This window comes from Rousettus aegyptiacus, unplaced genomic scaffold (assembly GCF_014176215.1).
Source record: "Rousettus aegyptiacus isolate mRouAeg1 unplaced genomic scaffold, mRouAeg1.p scaffold_m13_p_13, whole genome shotgun sequence".
NCBI classification, from domain to species: Eukaryota; Metazoa; Chordata; class Mammalia; order Chiroptera; family Pteropodidae; genus Rousettus; species Rousettus aegyptiacus.
In genome coordinates this window covers 61,581,514-61,596,773 of record NW_023416288.1, presented here as the reverse complement: position 1 = coordinate 61,596,773, position 15,260 = coordinate 61,581,514, and positions in this window count along the sequence as shown.

Below are 15,260 nucleotides of genomic sequence, written 5' to 3'. Positions count from 1 at the left end.
CTCGCCAAAAACTGAGCCCAAAGGCACGGAATTTTGTGACCTAGCTGAATTCGAAATAGCAATTTTGAAGAAATTCAACAAGCCACAAGAAAACCCAGAAGAACCATTCATCGAAACCGCAAAAAAAAAATATGTAAGATTAAAATAAAAAATTTCCCAAGCAGACAGAAATCATAAAAAAGAACCAATGAATGAAATGAAAAAATGCAATAGAGAGAATCTGCGGTAGAGTAGAGCAAATGGAAGACAATAAATGATTTAGAGGCTAGGAATTTTGAAATAATCCGGTTAGAGGCAAATAAAGAAAAAACAAAAAAGAACAAAGAAAGCCAACATGACCTATGGGATTCCAGCCAAAAGACAAATATATTAGAATAACCAGGCTTGCCAGAGAAAAGGAAGCACAAAATTATAATCGCATGAGACCACTGTTGCAAAATGTGGTATTTATCCAAAGAAAACTAAAGCTTTAGTTTGAAAAGACAGCTGCACCTACATGTTCAACACAAAAGCCATATTTACAAAAGCCAACCTAAGTGCCTATTAACAGATGAGTGGGTAAAGAAATTGTGATACACATACATAACGGATTATTCAGCCACGAGAAAGGAGGAAATCCTGCCATGTGCAACAACATGGATGGACCTCGAGGGCATTACGCTGAGTGCAATAAGTCAGATAAAGATTAATACCACGTGATCTCTCTTATATGTGCAATCTTAAAAAGTTGAACTTGTAAAAACAGAGTGTAGAATGGTGGTTACCACTGGGGAGATGTTTTTAAGGGAACAGATTTGCAACTGGTAGATGAATAAGTCCCGGAGAGCTAATACATAGCATAGTGATTAGTCAACCATATGTATTATAAACTTCAAAACGGCTCATAGACTAGATCTTAATTGTTCCCACCACAAAAAAATGACAATTATGCTAGAGCTATTAGCTAACGCTACGAGGTAATCATATCACGATATACATCAAATCAACATCTGTAACCTTCGACTTGTACAACGTTCTGTCAATTACATCTCAATAAAAAGGAATGATTATATACATGTGAAGTGTGGGGGACAGTAAACAAATCTCTGTATCCCCATCACCCAGGTTAACAAATAAAATAATTCCAAGACCTTAGACTCTCCTCAATATTTTCGTCCCTCCCCATGGAGCTAACCACCATCCTAACTTTTAGGTTAATAATATCTATACTTTATTTATAGTTTAACCATGTGAGCACGCATCCTTGCTTAGTTTTGACTTACATAAATGACTATATATTTTTGGAATTGCTTCTTTCAATATATGTAACACTTGTAAAGTTTATCCATATGGATAGTTATTTAGTAAATGTACCTACTTTAATGTTGAGATGTATTTGTGCTGTTTCCAGGTTTAGGTTTCTGTGTTTCAATGAACATGCTAGTATCTAAAGATTGTGAAATTGCTGAATTACAGGATACATGTATGCTCAACTTTAACTAGACAATTCCAAATGGCTTCAGAAAGTGGTTGTAAAACACACTCCCAACATGTGGCATTGTGCTTTTCCGTTTCTGTCACTCTGGCGGGTATATGCTGGTCTCATTCGTTTTTGCTTTGGTAACAATCATGGTTGATTATCTTGTTTTCTGTTTATTTCTTTGGGATAATCGGTGTATACTTCTTGCCCTGGTATAGTTATTGAAAGGGCCCCCTTTCATTCTCTGACATCTCAGTTTGGTAATAAATTATGAGGCACCCTATACTTATTGGAGTTCCTCTCCTAACATAGGAATGTCCTTCTTGCTTTTAAGATTAGGAATGGTCCTCATGTGCTCAAGTGACTCTCAGGGAAGAAGAAAAAATTGAGGTAGATACAGAGGATGGAGTAAAAATAAATGAGAAGGAAATCAAACATATTAGCTATGACTCAGCCTGACTCAGGGTGACCACTTCCAGAATAATGTGAGATGGTGCCTTCTAATGGGTAGATGAATTTGATCAATATAATCCAGCAGTCAAAGTAAAAGAATGTGTTTACTTCTTTCTCAGAGATGACTCAAGTCATAACTATTATTTGAAAGCTGGTCACTGTGTACACTGCAGCCACTCACTTCCTTCTCAATCTGTAATAATTCTCTTAAAAACTGGCACTGAAACCAAATGGCACTTTCCTGACCTCGAGATCATCTTGTGAAGTCCCCTACACTTTTAAAGATTTGGATGTAATGGCGCTATTGAACCACATCCATACTATACTCAAAGAATGCTTCATTTCTCCAAAGAAATCAAACAACCAACAACTTTTTTTATAATTTGTATTGAGGGGGTACTTTGTATTTGTTAAAAGTTTTTAATGTTTACAATGGTTCTAGTCTTTTTGTTCAAAGAAACCCTGAGAAAGCATTCCCCATCCCCACCCCATGAAGATGAAAGAGAGCCATCGAGGTTAACTGAGTGGCTCCCAGTGATTAAGTAGAGGAAGCAGAGTTGTTACTCCCAAACTTGAGTCCATGGTTTAGCCCAGGACATTTCCCAGCAAAGCACATTTCCTTCCTAATATGAGCTGATGGGTGTGTGCACACGCTTGTGCTGGGGACCAAATGCCAGTTTCCCTGCTCAATATTCTCCTGCCACCATGGCAAACGTTGAGACGTCTCTATGTTCCAAGTTCGTCTCATCTCTAATCACTTGAATAAGAAAAGACAAGCTTGATAAATGTTATTTTCTTTTACTTAGAAAGCACCCTAATGGGCTGGCAAGATTTTTCTTCCAAATTTACCATAAATTGAAGTTTTTGGTTTTTTTTTTTTTTAAATCCCACCTTTGGAAACAAATCAGAGGTGGAAAGTTTCAGCTCTGTTTCTTGAGTAATAAGTGACTATTAGACAAAGGTTTATCTTATGCACATTTGGTGAACATAAGCAACAGTGTTTCTTACAAAAGATGCTCTAACCCACTGCCTACCAGATTAGATCCTGCTGGGCAGGTAAGCGACATACCCCACTCATCAGAAGAGGCTCAGTGAGTTCATGTGTTTGGGGCACCCCTCCCTCACACCATATGTTGAGAGACACGTCAAACGGTGTGTTGTAAAGACCACATGGCTGTGTTGTCCAACGTGGCGGCCACTAGCCGCATATGACCACTGATGATTTAAAATTCCTTCGCTAGTCTCGCTAGCAACATTTCAAGTGCCGAGTGGCTGGATGCCGCGGCACTGAACAGGGCAGCTGTGCACCATGCCGTCGACTGCAGAGGTTCTACAGGACAGTGCCGCTGCTTGGGCCTCTGAGGGGCGAGGTGTCCCAACGGGTCTGCCGTCTGCCTCGCGGGCTGCCTCGTTTCTATTTCAAAGACCAGTCCTTCATCGGCTCTACCCCACACACGTCATTCTTCATCAGGGTCGAGATGCTTCTTCGGGGTCTTCACATTCTGCCCACCTCCACGGCAAACCTCTTCGAGTTTAGACATTCACAGGTTATTAGGGAAGGAAAACTTTGGGGCGGTGACTTTTTAGGGCGAGGTGACAGGAAAGCCAAACATCAGCGCAACCTACATAGCCCTGTTGGCTTTAGTTCTTGATCCGTCGGCTGGTGACACAAGTCGGTGTTCGTGGTTATGGGTGAGTGTGGGGTCACTGGCCACCACGTAGCCTGCCCTCCCCACGCTCCGTGCTCCCGACACTCTCCAGACTTCCTCGGCCCTTTCATGCCTCACGTCTTCGTTTCCCCTCCTGGCCAAATCCTCTGCATACTAGCTGACTTCTCGCTGGATTAGCAGCTCACTTTATGTACTTAACAGAGCAGAAAGAAAACTTGCCATTTCTCAAGAAAGAAGTGAGGCAGTAAATGACAGGGCGGAACAAGATTAGGCAGGATCAAAAGGCAGAAGCAGGATGCTCATAACAAAGACAGTTTCAAAATTATAACCGTAATTGTTCATTCTATTGGAATTTACTGGCTGTCAGCGCACCGTGGGTGTAAATTGCAGGGCGTCTGGATGAATGATCTCTCTTCATCCCTCCTGGCTCTCTGAAGCCATCTTCCAGCAAAACTCAATGTCATCATTAAAACACTAACGAATAGCACACTGATGAATTAATTTGCAAGAATCTGACCAGCTCTTCCATTCACAAATTTAGAAACACATATTTTGCATAAAACAAGTGCAAGAGCATGAAGTGTATCAGTCCTTGGTCACTGTGATAGTGAGGGTGCTCCAGAGAATCAGTACCAGCAGGGTGAGAGTATGTACGTGTGGGAGAGGGGGGATTTATTTTAAGAAATCGGCTCATGTGATTGTAGGGGCTGGCAAGTCTGCCACCTGCAGGGAAGGCAGGCTGGAAATTCTGGCAAGAGCTGATGTTGCTGTCTTGAATCCAAAGACTGTCTAGAGTCAGAATTCCTTCTTCTTTGGGGGAGCTCACTTTTTTTTCTCTTAAGCTGTCAACTGATAAGATAAAGCCCACCCACATTATGGAGGGTAATCTGCTTTACCAGGAGTCTACTGATTTAATCTCATCTAAAAAATAACTCTTCACAGCAACATGTAGACTGATGTTTGATCAGACAACTAGGTACCAAAGCCTAGCAAGTGGCAGCATAAAATTAACCAGCACAGTCACTGAACATCTTATTAACATGATGAGTGAGGAACTTCTTAGGGCTGCCCTTTAGAAGTACTACAGACTGGGGGCTTAAACAACAGAAATTTCTCTTCTCACAATTCTGGAGGCTAGAAGTCCAAGATTAAGGTGTCAGCAGAGTTGGTTTCTTCTGAGGCCTCTCTCCTTGGCTTCGAGATTGCTGATTTCCCTCTGTGTGCATCTGTGCCCTAATCTTCTAATAAGGACGCCACCAGTCATAGTGGATTAGGGCCCACCCTAATGACCTCATTCAAACTTATTTAAAGACTCTCTCTCAAAATAGTCACTTCCTGGGGTATTGAGATTTAGAACTTCAGCATATGAATTGAGGGGCAGGGTACAATTTAGCCATAAAGGTAAAAAGCAGGAGATAATTCGGGGGTTTTGGTGGCTCTGCATTGTGCTGAGAAATGCTGAGTTCGGTTTAAATTATTTGCAAGTGATGTGAGGTGGATCTGGAGGCAAGTAACCGGTCCATATACATGGAATCATACAACATCTGGGCTTTTGTGTCTGGCAGATGTTGCTTAGCATAATGTCAAGGCCCATCCATGTCACTTCTTTTTATGGGTGAGTAATAGTCCCCCGTTTGGATATGCCACAATTTTGTTTATCCTTACATCAGTTGATGTATGGGTTCTAATTTTGGACTACATAAATAATGCTGCTACAAATATTCATGTATTATCTTTTTTGAGGATATGTGCTCTCATTTCCCTTGACTATACACTGACGAGTGGGATTTCTGGGTCCTATGGTCCCTTTCTGTTTAACTCCTTGAGGAACTGCCGGACTATCTTGCAAAGCGGCTGTACCATTGTACAGTCCCACTCAGAACATACTGGGCTTCCAACTTCCCCACATTCTCACTAACACTTAGTCTTTTGATTCTAGTCATCCTAGTGGGTGGCCTTTTTTACCCTGAAATTTAAATAACAGAGATAAGCACAGAGACTCATGAACATATTTATACTTACCACCCATAACTGACAAAAATTAACATTTTCCTCTTTTGGCTATGTTTTAAAATAAAAATGGAACTTAACAGAAAGTTCAAATCCCCCTTCTCTTTCACCACACCAATTACACGGACCCCTTCTCTAGACAATCCTTATCACAAATTTGTTGTTTATCCTTCTACACTACATTGCCATTTAAATGTTACATAGAATATCTTTATGTTTTAAGCTTTAAATACATGCTACCATACTGTTATCATTCTGCAACTTGCCTTTTTAAAGAATCCTGTTTCAAAATCTATCCGCCCACGTGCCAACAAATATTTAACCACCAGCTCTTGCAGGGGTGGGTTGGGAGTTGGGCAGAGAGGTGAGCCGTAGCTTTTTCTAATTTCCATGTTGTAAATACTTCTATCATGGCAGATCTCAAGCTACTGATATATCATCCGCTTGCAAAATTCCTGAAATTGTAACGATTCGGTATACCACTAAATCTACCCATATTGATGCATAAAGCTGGGTTTTGCTTTTTTCATTTTAATACCGTAGGACTGTAGATCACAATGTTTTTATTCATTCACTTATTGGTGGACACCTAGATTCGTTTCTAGGTTGTTATGAGACAGTAACCCAGCAATCCTTCCTCTGCATATCTCTTGGGCACGTGTGCAAGACTTTCTGGGTCACTGGGTAGGTTCAGCATCTACCAGATATGGAAAAATGCTCTCCGAAGCACACAGCTGGACCAGTTCACCCACTAAGTGGTACTAAGATCCCATTTCCCCACAACCTGGCCGGCACTGGTGCTGTCAGATGATGACTTTTGTCAATCAATTCCATTGATTTTTTTTTCATAGTTGTCTTTCATCCCAAGAATTAGCAACTATATTATATGTACATATGTACTTTTTATTTTTACATTTAACTCTGGTATTTATCAATCTCTGGTTGATTGTAATGAATAAAATAGGTTTTTGTGGGGCTTCAATGTCTACATTTGAAATTAGAGAATGTGGGAATCTACGCAGCCTTTCTCTGAATTTAAGAGAAATGTTTATTTTGCGGTTTCAGAAACAGAAGATGTGTGTGAGGTTGTACTGATTAATATTGCATTTGGCTGCAAACAACCAGGAACCATGTTAACGGTGCCTGAAACAAGTGTGGTGGATATTGATTTCAAGCAACAAGAAGTCCAGGGGTAAGAGCTGTCCTGGACCCAGAGTCCAACTGTATTTCTCTGTCATCCTTAGCCTGCAGGCTGTCCTGCTCATGCTCATCGCTTCATGGTTGCAAGGTGGCTGCCACAGTGCCGGGCTTCGCATCAGCACTCAAGGCCAGAAGGAGCAGTGCCCCCGGGTTCACGAACACGAGGGCTTTCACATAAACACCTAGGAGATTTTTGTTTGCATCAAGGACCAGAGCTGTCGCACGGCCATCTCACGTATTAGACAAGTATTTTTAGTGGTGGGTATGTTTTCTCTCATCTTTCTGAACAAAACTGGTATCGTCTGAATGGGAAAAGAGAAGGGAGATAACCTGCCGCAGGAGTTATATGAACGTGGATTTTTATGTCCATTATATTTATATGGACTTATGCACATTTTTTTTCACAGTAGCATCAGATTGGGTGAATGCTAGGAACTTATTCGGAAATTTCTACTCTCCAGAAAAACGTGGACATAGTTTTTCACATTTCATTGCTTTATTCGTCACTGTTTTGTTCATCTTACGACATCCATTAAATATCGTTTCTTTGTCCTTCTTTACGAGTTCAAAAAGAATTGAAAATGTTAGAACCAACAAATACTTAACTAGGCACATGCTATCTTATGAATTTTCCAGGCACGTCTCATACCATAAAAGGTGCAGAAAATCTTATAAGTATAGGCTGTGCAGTACGGGAGAGAAGCGCATGGGGCCTAAAAAATCTCATTTGTGATTTATTGTTTTGTGTAAGACAAGTCACTTTTAGCGTCTCATATTATTAACATAGCTCATGAATTTTTTTTTTTTTCTAAAGTTGCAGATACTTAGCAATATGTGCGGGCAGGACCAGAAAGAGGTGTGGTACCTTGCAGACCATAACCGAAAGGTGAGTCATGGGAATGCTGTAAACTAAACAGGAAGGAGGATATTTGGATATGAAAGCGGCGCATACGTTAGACTTCACAGCAATTAGATTTTTCCATAAAAGCGGCAACTGGTTTTGGAACTTGCAAGAAAAAGGGACGATCTGAAGATCTTGGAGAAAGCATGTAGACACTCAACTACGAGTCGGTAATTAACTCCAGGTTCTGTGAAGGAAGCCTGAGCTGTGGCCTGTGATCCCTGGTCTGTTCCCAGGGACCCTGTCACAGAGACTGCACCTGACGTGTATCCCCGTCGGGACGTAAAGAGGGTGGGTGTGCAGGTGCGTGTCTTTGGCAGTGTGTAATATTCATTTATTGCAGTTTCAATTTTATACACTCTACGTCCTTCAATTCCGTATCATCTCGTACAGATCAGAGCAGCAGTTAGTCCTCTACTACCAAGTGGTTCATTGAACATTTTATATTCCCACTGCAGAGATCTCACTTATAACTTGGCTGGATTCTACACTTTTTGCAATAAACCTTCGAATGACGAGCTAAGACAACACAACGCACATGAAGCTTAACTCACACACACCTTGGGAAAGCACATTGTTATGGGACGGGGGGCACATGGATAATTTCCGAAAGGGTTTCCTTCACCGTGGCTGTGTATCGCATCCATGTTTGCGTGCCAGTCCTGGTGAGAGGAAGCTAGAGAGCGGCTCCCACCTGCATCAGACTGCTGTGAGGCTGCAACGAGGCGACTTCACTTCACACCTGGCACACAGGGGATGCTCCCTCCCGTGGTGGCCCTCCAGGGCCACCTGCATTCCAAGTCTGCCTGCACCTGCACCAGCTTAGTGCTCCCCTTAGAAGAGCCATCGGGAGGGGCCGAGGTGTGCTTCCAGGACCAGGAGATTGGCTTCCAGGCTCCTGAAGGTCGGTCCCTTGTGTTCTCTGTCTGGAAGGAGCGCTTGCACATTCGGATTAGCACAGCTAAGAGATCCAGCGGCTCTTTTTACCTCACAGATTAGCAGACATCAAAAATCAACACTGGGAAAGCACTTCCTTCCGAGGTCAGAAAGATGCTTCACGGGATGACTTCAGACTGAGACCAGTGGGTGTGGGTCCAGACAACACCTGAGGACAGAGGGGCGCCTAGAAGAACATGGAGTTGGGGGTTCTAGGGTCTTTTCTCTAGCTGATCTGATCATTGGCACAAAGGTCATTAAAGTGGAGGGAAAATAGTTTTAGAGACTTTTTTTTAAGAGCAGTTTTAGATTTATAGTAAGATGGAGAAGGTTCAGAAATGTCCCATCAACCCCTTGGCCTCACGCACGCATGGCGTTAACAATACCCACCACCAGAGGGGCACTTCCGTCACAGCTGACGCACCGAGACCGACCCGCCTTGGTCCCATGAAGTCCAGCTGACAGCAGGCTTCGCTCTTGGTGGTGGACACCCTGCCTGCACACACGCATAATGACAGGTATCCAGCACTGCGGTGTCACACGGAGCCACTTCGCTGCTCTACAGCGCCTCCGTGCCCTGCCTCTCACCCCCGCCCACCAGCCCCTGGCAACTGCTGATCATTCTAGCGTCTCCATGGTTTCGCCTTTTCCGTAACGTCATACAGTTGGGATCACACAGTATGTAGCTTTTTCAGATCGGCTTCTTTCTCTTACTAATATGTATTTCTTCCACGTGTTTTCATGGCTTGAATTATTTTTTACCACTGCATAGTATTCCATTGTCTGGATGTACCATGGTTTATATATCCATTCGCCTACTGAAGGACATCTTGGTTGCCTCCAAAATTTGGTATAAACATCCATATGCAGGTTTTTGTGTGGACATAATTTTCAATTTCTTTGTGTAAATACCAACAAGTGTGGCTGTTGGATCATGTGGTAAGAGTATATTTAGTTTTGTAAGAAACTGCCAAACTGTCTTCCCAGGTGGCTGGTACTGTTTTGCATTCCTGCCAGCAATGAATGATATCGTCACTCCACATCCTCGTCAGCATTTGCTGCTGTTAGTACTGAATTTTGGCCATTCTCATAGGTGCGTAGGGCATCTCACTGTTGTTTAGGGGAATTCTTCAGGTAAAGATTCTTTATTTTTTTCCTACAGAGAGCATTTACTTCAGGCCCAAATTTGTTATCTCTTAGGCTCTGACCATGGTGCTGAATCCTCTGATCTTGAAAATTCAGCTCCTACAAAGGCAGTAGATTCCAGCTCTCGCAATTGTGGTATGTTAAAAATTAATATGGGGAAGAATGTCTGCCTATCCTCCCTTCTACATAATTCTACTAAACATGTATTTAAGCTATAGTTGATCTACTCCCTTGTGCTCCTTTTGAGGAATAAGCTCTGGAGAGAATTTCTGGCTAACATTTACACATTAGGATGCGCCCAGTTCCTGAATTCCATCTGAGTATAAGTAGAAGGTTTGCAAACAGTCAGAAAACCAACCGGCACCAAAGGAAATTAAATGCAGAGCTAGCACAGTTTTCCCTCTATTTTCTAGGGAATCATCGTAGCTATGCCGTAGTTCCTAAGGCAATGACCACAGAAAACCTCTGCTTCTCAGAGTGGGAGCTCCTGACCTCAGCATGGCGCTGCTTTGCTGCTCACATCATCATAGGTTAATTCATCCTCTAAAGACAGAATGTGTGGGTGATAGCATTTATGTCAACGCGGTTCAACGCAGAGAGCCCGCGTGGTGCTAGGCACGTGCTAGGGACGGGGACCATGACATCACACAGCTTACAGTCCACGAGGCAAGAAAAACATGAACTTGAGTGACTTTAATGCAAGGCAGAATGAACGTACTACGTGCTTTAACAGAGATATGACATGTCAGAACTGTAACAGGACAGCGATCCGTTCTGATCCACAGCCTAACCCGAGGGAGGGCTCCAGAGCCCCGAGCTCTGGTTTCGACCTTCCGTTCCAGGCCAGGGACAGACATATCTGAATGATGGAGTCTGCCAGCCGTAAGCGCCTCTTTGCTATGAGATCCTGGTCATGATTCTTTGGACTCCTGCGTGCAGGGAGCTCAGGCAGATTGCATTTTTCCTCCCAAGTACTGCTAAGCAGTGAGAGGACGGTCACGGGCAGGTTAGAGCAGGCAGCGCGTAGTCTGTTCCATGGATGTGAACTGCTGCTCCATCTCCGCCAGCTCTGCGCACCCGAACGAGGCGGAGGCTGATGTGTGGGGGTGGCGTAAATGAAGGGGTACATGGGAATTTGCTCGGAAAGGATGAACCACATGATCGGCCTTTCCTTGGCCAACTTGGGAAGACACTGGGCAGCAACGGGATCAGAGTGTCTTCCATCCAATTAAGCATCAGGGTTTCCCCCGGCCCTTCCTAGGTTACCTTTCTCAGAACTTAAAAGGTGAAGGGCCAGACATCGACTTTGTCTGGGAGAAGAGCATGGGTTTCTAACAGCATGGGAAGATGGCACTTGCAATCAGGTTACCCATATCTTCTGCTAGAAATGGCCTGAGTAACACAGTTCTGGGCATATTACAGGGGAACCCCCATCTCAGTGCCTGAACGGTGCCTGGAACATCGTAGGTGCTCAATAAATCTTTGCCGAAACAGTAATGGAATGGGAACGGCTGTGGCTCAGGGTCAGTGTGATCCTCAGAAGGCCAAGAGGAACTGTTTATCTGTGTGTTCTGGTCCCCTGGGACACCTACAGCTCAGCGGACTGTAACCCTCACATTCTGCAGCAACCACGAACTCCTACTGCTGGGAGGAGAGGCATGAGCTCTGGAAAAGCTCACCCAGAGACCCAGAACCCAGCCCATCTGCACCAGCCATATCATCTGCAGTTGAAAAAGGCCAGTAGTAAACAAGCAAGCAAGCGAGCGAGCAAGCTGGCTGGCCAGTATACATGCCCACAACCCCTTTTTGTCTTTTTATGAACGTTACTTGCAAGGTAACTCACTGAGGTGCTGCTCTTAACCTTACCTCCCAGATTAGGAAAAACGAGCTAAGTGTGTTTTGTTTTGTTTTGTTTTTTAAATGCACAGTCAGTGTAGAATCAGGACCCATTCAAGATCATTTCATAGGTACGGCCCCCCCCCCCCACACAAGAATCTCAAATTGTTTATTGTTTTGTTAGTGAAGCTCTGTTCATTTACATTTCTCCCAGCTCAACCCTTTTGGTGGTGTTGTTTTGTACATACGGGAAGTCAGCAAGTGAGCTAGGATCAGCACATGGCTCTATGTGCCAGCCACGCCTTATTCTTTTGCCCTTGTCCTCCCGCCTGCCCTTGACCTTCTCCTCTTGTGTGTTCAGTTACAGGAAGGAAGCCTGAAGGGAGAGGCAACTGTTTTCACAGTAAGAACGCCTCCTACCAAAGCATACCCAAGGGCTGTGCTTTTCCCCCCCGAGACCAGTTCCAACAGCTAAGAAGGCCGGCGCCCAACTGGCATACTCCAATACCTTTGTCTCGTCGCCTCCTGTCACGTCAAGCCTTTGGCACAGCATTGGCTAGCAAGCTCTGCCAGGCCTGCGCCGTCTCTGCCCAACATGTTTGGGGTTGGTATGGATTGGTACCGGGCCACGATTTTGCGGCCAACAAAATTTTCCATGGAGGCAGGGTTTGTGGAAGCCTCACCATCCTCCCGCCCTCCTTTCTCCTGTAACTTCTGATCAATAAGCACCCTGCCCTACAGAGCCCTCTCCTCTCGCAGGAGGAAGAGTTACGTGCCTACCGCGCATCTCTCTTCTGGCTTTAGAAAGTGCTAATCCTGAGACAGCAAGTCTGCACAGTGCGCCCCGAAGCTTCCTGACTGCACCCACATACCAGCTCAGTGCCAGCTGAGGCACTTATCGTTTCCACGTGGGGGGCAGGGTTGGCCATTGGGTGCTAAGGCCACCTGGGTGGAATAAGCCTTTTCAAAGCAAAGTGGCTCCAAAGCAGTCCGCTGGAGTCTGTCCTTGGCCCTTAGACACAGAGTCAACGAGGGGTGCAGAGATCGGGACTTTTCTACACGGAGATCGTGGAAATTAAAAATCAATGCCAGAAAACCTTTCAGTGAACTTCATAACAAAACACCAGATCGACAGGGTTCTAAGCTCCCTTCTCAGAAAAATCCAAACTCACGGCAATGCGTGCCATTATGCCTGGATGGGGTAGAAGAGAGGAGATCCTGGGGCCTCTTCCCAGCCCCGAGCTACCTGCTATGTGGGTACCGAGAAAATGGTCCTCCCTTCTGATGCCAGTTTTACCAGTGGCAGAACGCTGTAAAATGCTGTAAAAACCCATTTTGAAGTCTTTTTTTTTTTTTTTAAAGGAATGATTGGCTGGTACAGCTACTACTTTAACTATGTGCTATATGAAATAATTGTGCCTAACTTGCACTCGGCAGACTCAACTCTAAAGAAACATAACATGTACAAGAAAGAAGGTAAACAAAATTGCTAAGGCAGAGAAGGTACCAAGGTTACAGGTGTGTGGGATCCATCCACTCAACAATAAGCCCATAGTGCAGTGCACCTGGGGTTCCAAGTAGCTTTGAGCAGATGTCAGATGAAGACAATGAGCAGCAGAGGGCTGACCTAAGTGGCCTTCAGGTCCAGAGATAAAGCACTATAACCGCAACTTTGTTCCAACCTCTTAGAGGCTGGTTAGAGAGACCCTGCCCTTAACAGTTCCTCCTGACCTAGGCAAAAGCTATCTTCCGTGTTCTGCTCATCTTTCTCAGCAATACGGAAACAGTTCTGCTTGTCAGCCACTTACCTGCATCCTCAAACGTGTCACCTTGTTCCTTATCCAGACATAGTCTCACACACACCAAGAGCTGTGCAGCCCTCAGATCCTGAAGAGTTAGAAATAGAGACCACAATCAACGGACATGTGATGCCATCACCCGGTCTGCATGCGCTCCAGTGCGGCTTGTTTTTTCAACGTTATTCAAAATTACGCGCTGTGAGTGTGCAGCCAGGGAGGCCACTGTTGATGTCACCTGGACCATACGCAATACCTGCTGGCCGAGCCCCGCCTGAGACGTCTGGCTGTGATTCCATGGCATGTTTCACGGTGAGCAGATGAGAGAGGCTTTCTCTGATCTCTGGTCTCTCCAGCAGCCATGCTGACTGACTGGCCTCTAAAGCTCCCGAGCCGCTTCCCTCAGCTCCTGACCTCTCTGAACTGAGTTGAGACTCACTCTTAAGACTCCCGCTTTTTTGGTTTCCTGATAAATAGTACATTGAAGGCTATTAACTCTTAAGAAGGCCAGCCTGAAATGTCGTCTTTGAAATCTGTGATATATAAACCTTAGAGCTTTGAGAACTGAATGTCAGGTCTAAAGGTGACTTCAGAGTTTGATCTGAGCCCAGGGTCTGCATGTGAGGGTTAAGCTCTCAGGGAGTCCATGGGATGCCTCAGGGTACCAGTGAACTTCCAAAAATATTATTCCCGATTTTGGTGTGTGTGCATTTGTATTTGTTTTTTAAGGAGAGGGTCACAGCTTTCATTAGAATCTTAAAAAAGGACCTTGATGGGACCAACTTGTTTTTGAAGTGAGAAAACTGGGCTCCTTAAAAGAAAGATGGGAAGATGGCTGGAACTAGACCTAAGGCCCTTGACTTTGAGTGCTTAGCCCTGTATCACACCGTTAATCTTTAAAATCTCACGGACTTTCAGAACATGTGGGCTTGTCAATTTCCTCTTGATCTTGCACTACTACAAAGAATGTGAGCGTGGCCAGCGGCAGGTGAGTGCTGTCAGTAAAATCTTAGAGGGTGGACAGATATGTGGTAAATAAACTCAGCACAGCACAAAGGCTGAAACCTAAGACCCCAGGGAACAAAGCCCACAAGAAGCAACCCGACACCTGTGCAGAAGGCTCGGAGTCGGGGGTGCAATTACTCCTGAACGCAGTGGACTGAAAACAAGACTCGCTGGGAGTCTGTGTACAGCGCAGTTAAGTCCCCGTCTTCTCCCCCACCTGCCCTGACACAAGTTCCACTCTGGAGAGCCTGAACGTGAGAAGCTGTGGACTTAGGGACATGAGGCACAGCTAAGGCAGGACAAGGCGTCTTGCTAAAACGAGGGGTTAAATTTAAATCCATATTCTGAACAATGAAACCGCCGGACCCTTCCGTCAGTTCAACTTCTGGAATCTGGCACTCGGGCTGGTACCTCTGTGCTCAATATTCTATTGTCAATCACCCCACTGCCATCGCCCTACCCGGCTAAGGTTGGGGACCCCTTTCCCTGCATGGCTCCGGCTTGCCTGTGAGAGGAGCTTGCAAAGGGTTTGGGATGTGTAAGCGAAGTGAACGCCATTATCCCAATGCTCATGTGTGATGGGTTCACAGACCTTTCCCCACAAGCTCCCACTTTGCAGCCCCCTTGGGTGGGTAGACCCCGTAGTGTCTTGGTTTTCCTGAAACCTCCGGCCTTAGGCCCGGTGCTGCCGGCTCAAGTCTTTAGTGACCATGTCATTAGTTCTCTAGCTGCAGCCTTCGAGACCTTCACTTCCTCAGCCATGTTCTCCCACGTTTGTGCAGCCCTGAAGGCCTCCCTTAAACGCTTTATTCTCGTAAAACTTGCAGTGATTCCGTTGGAGCCTGATA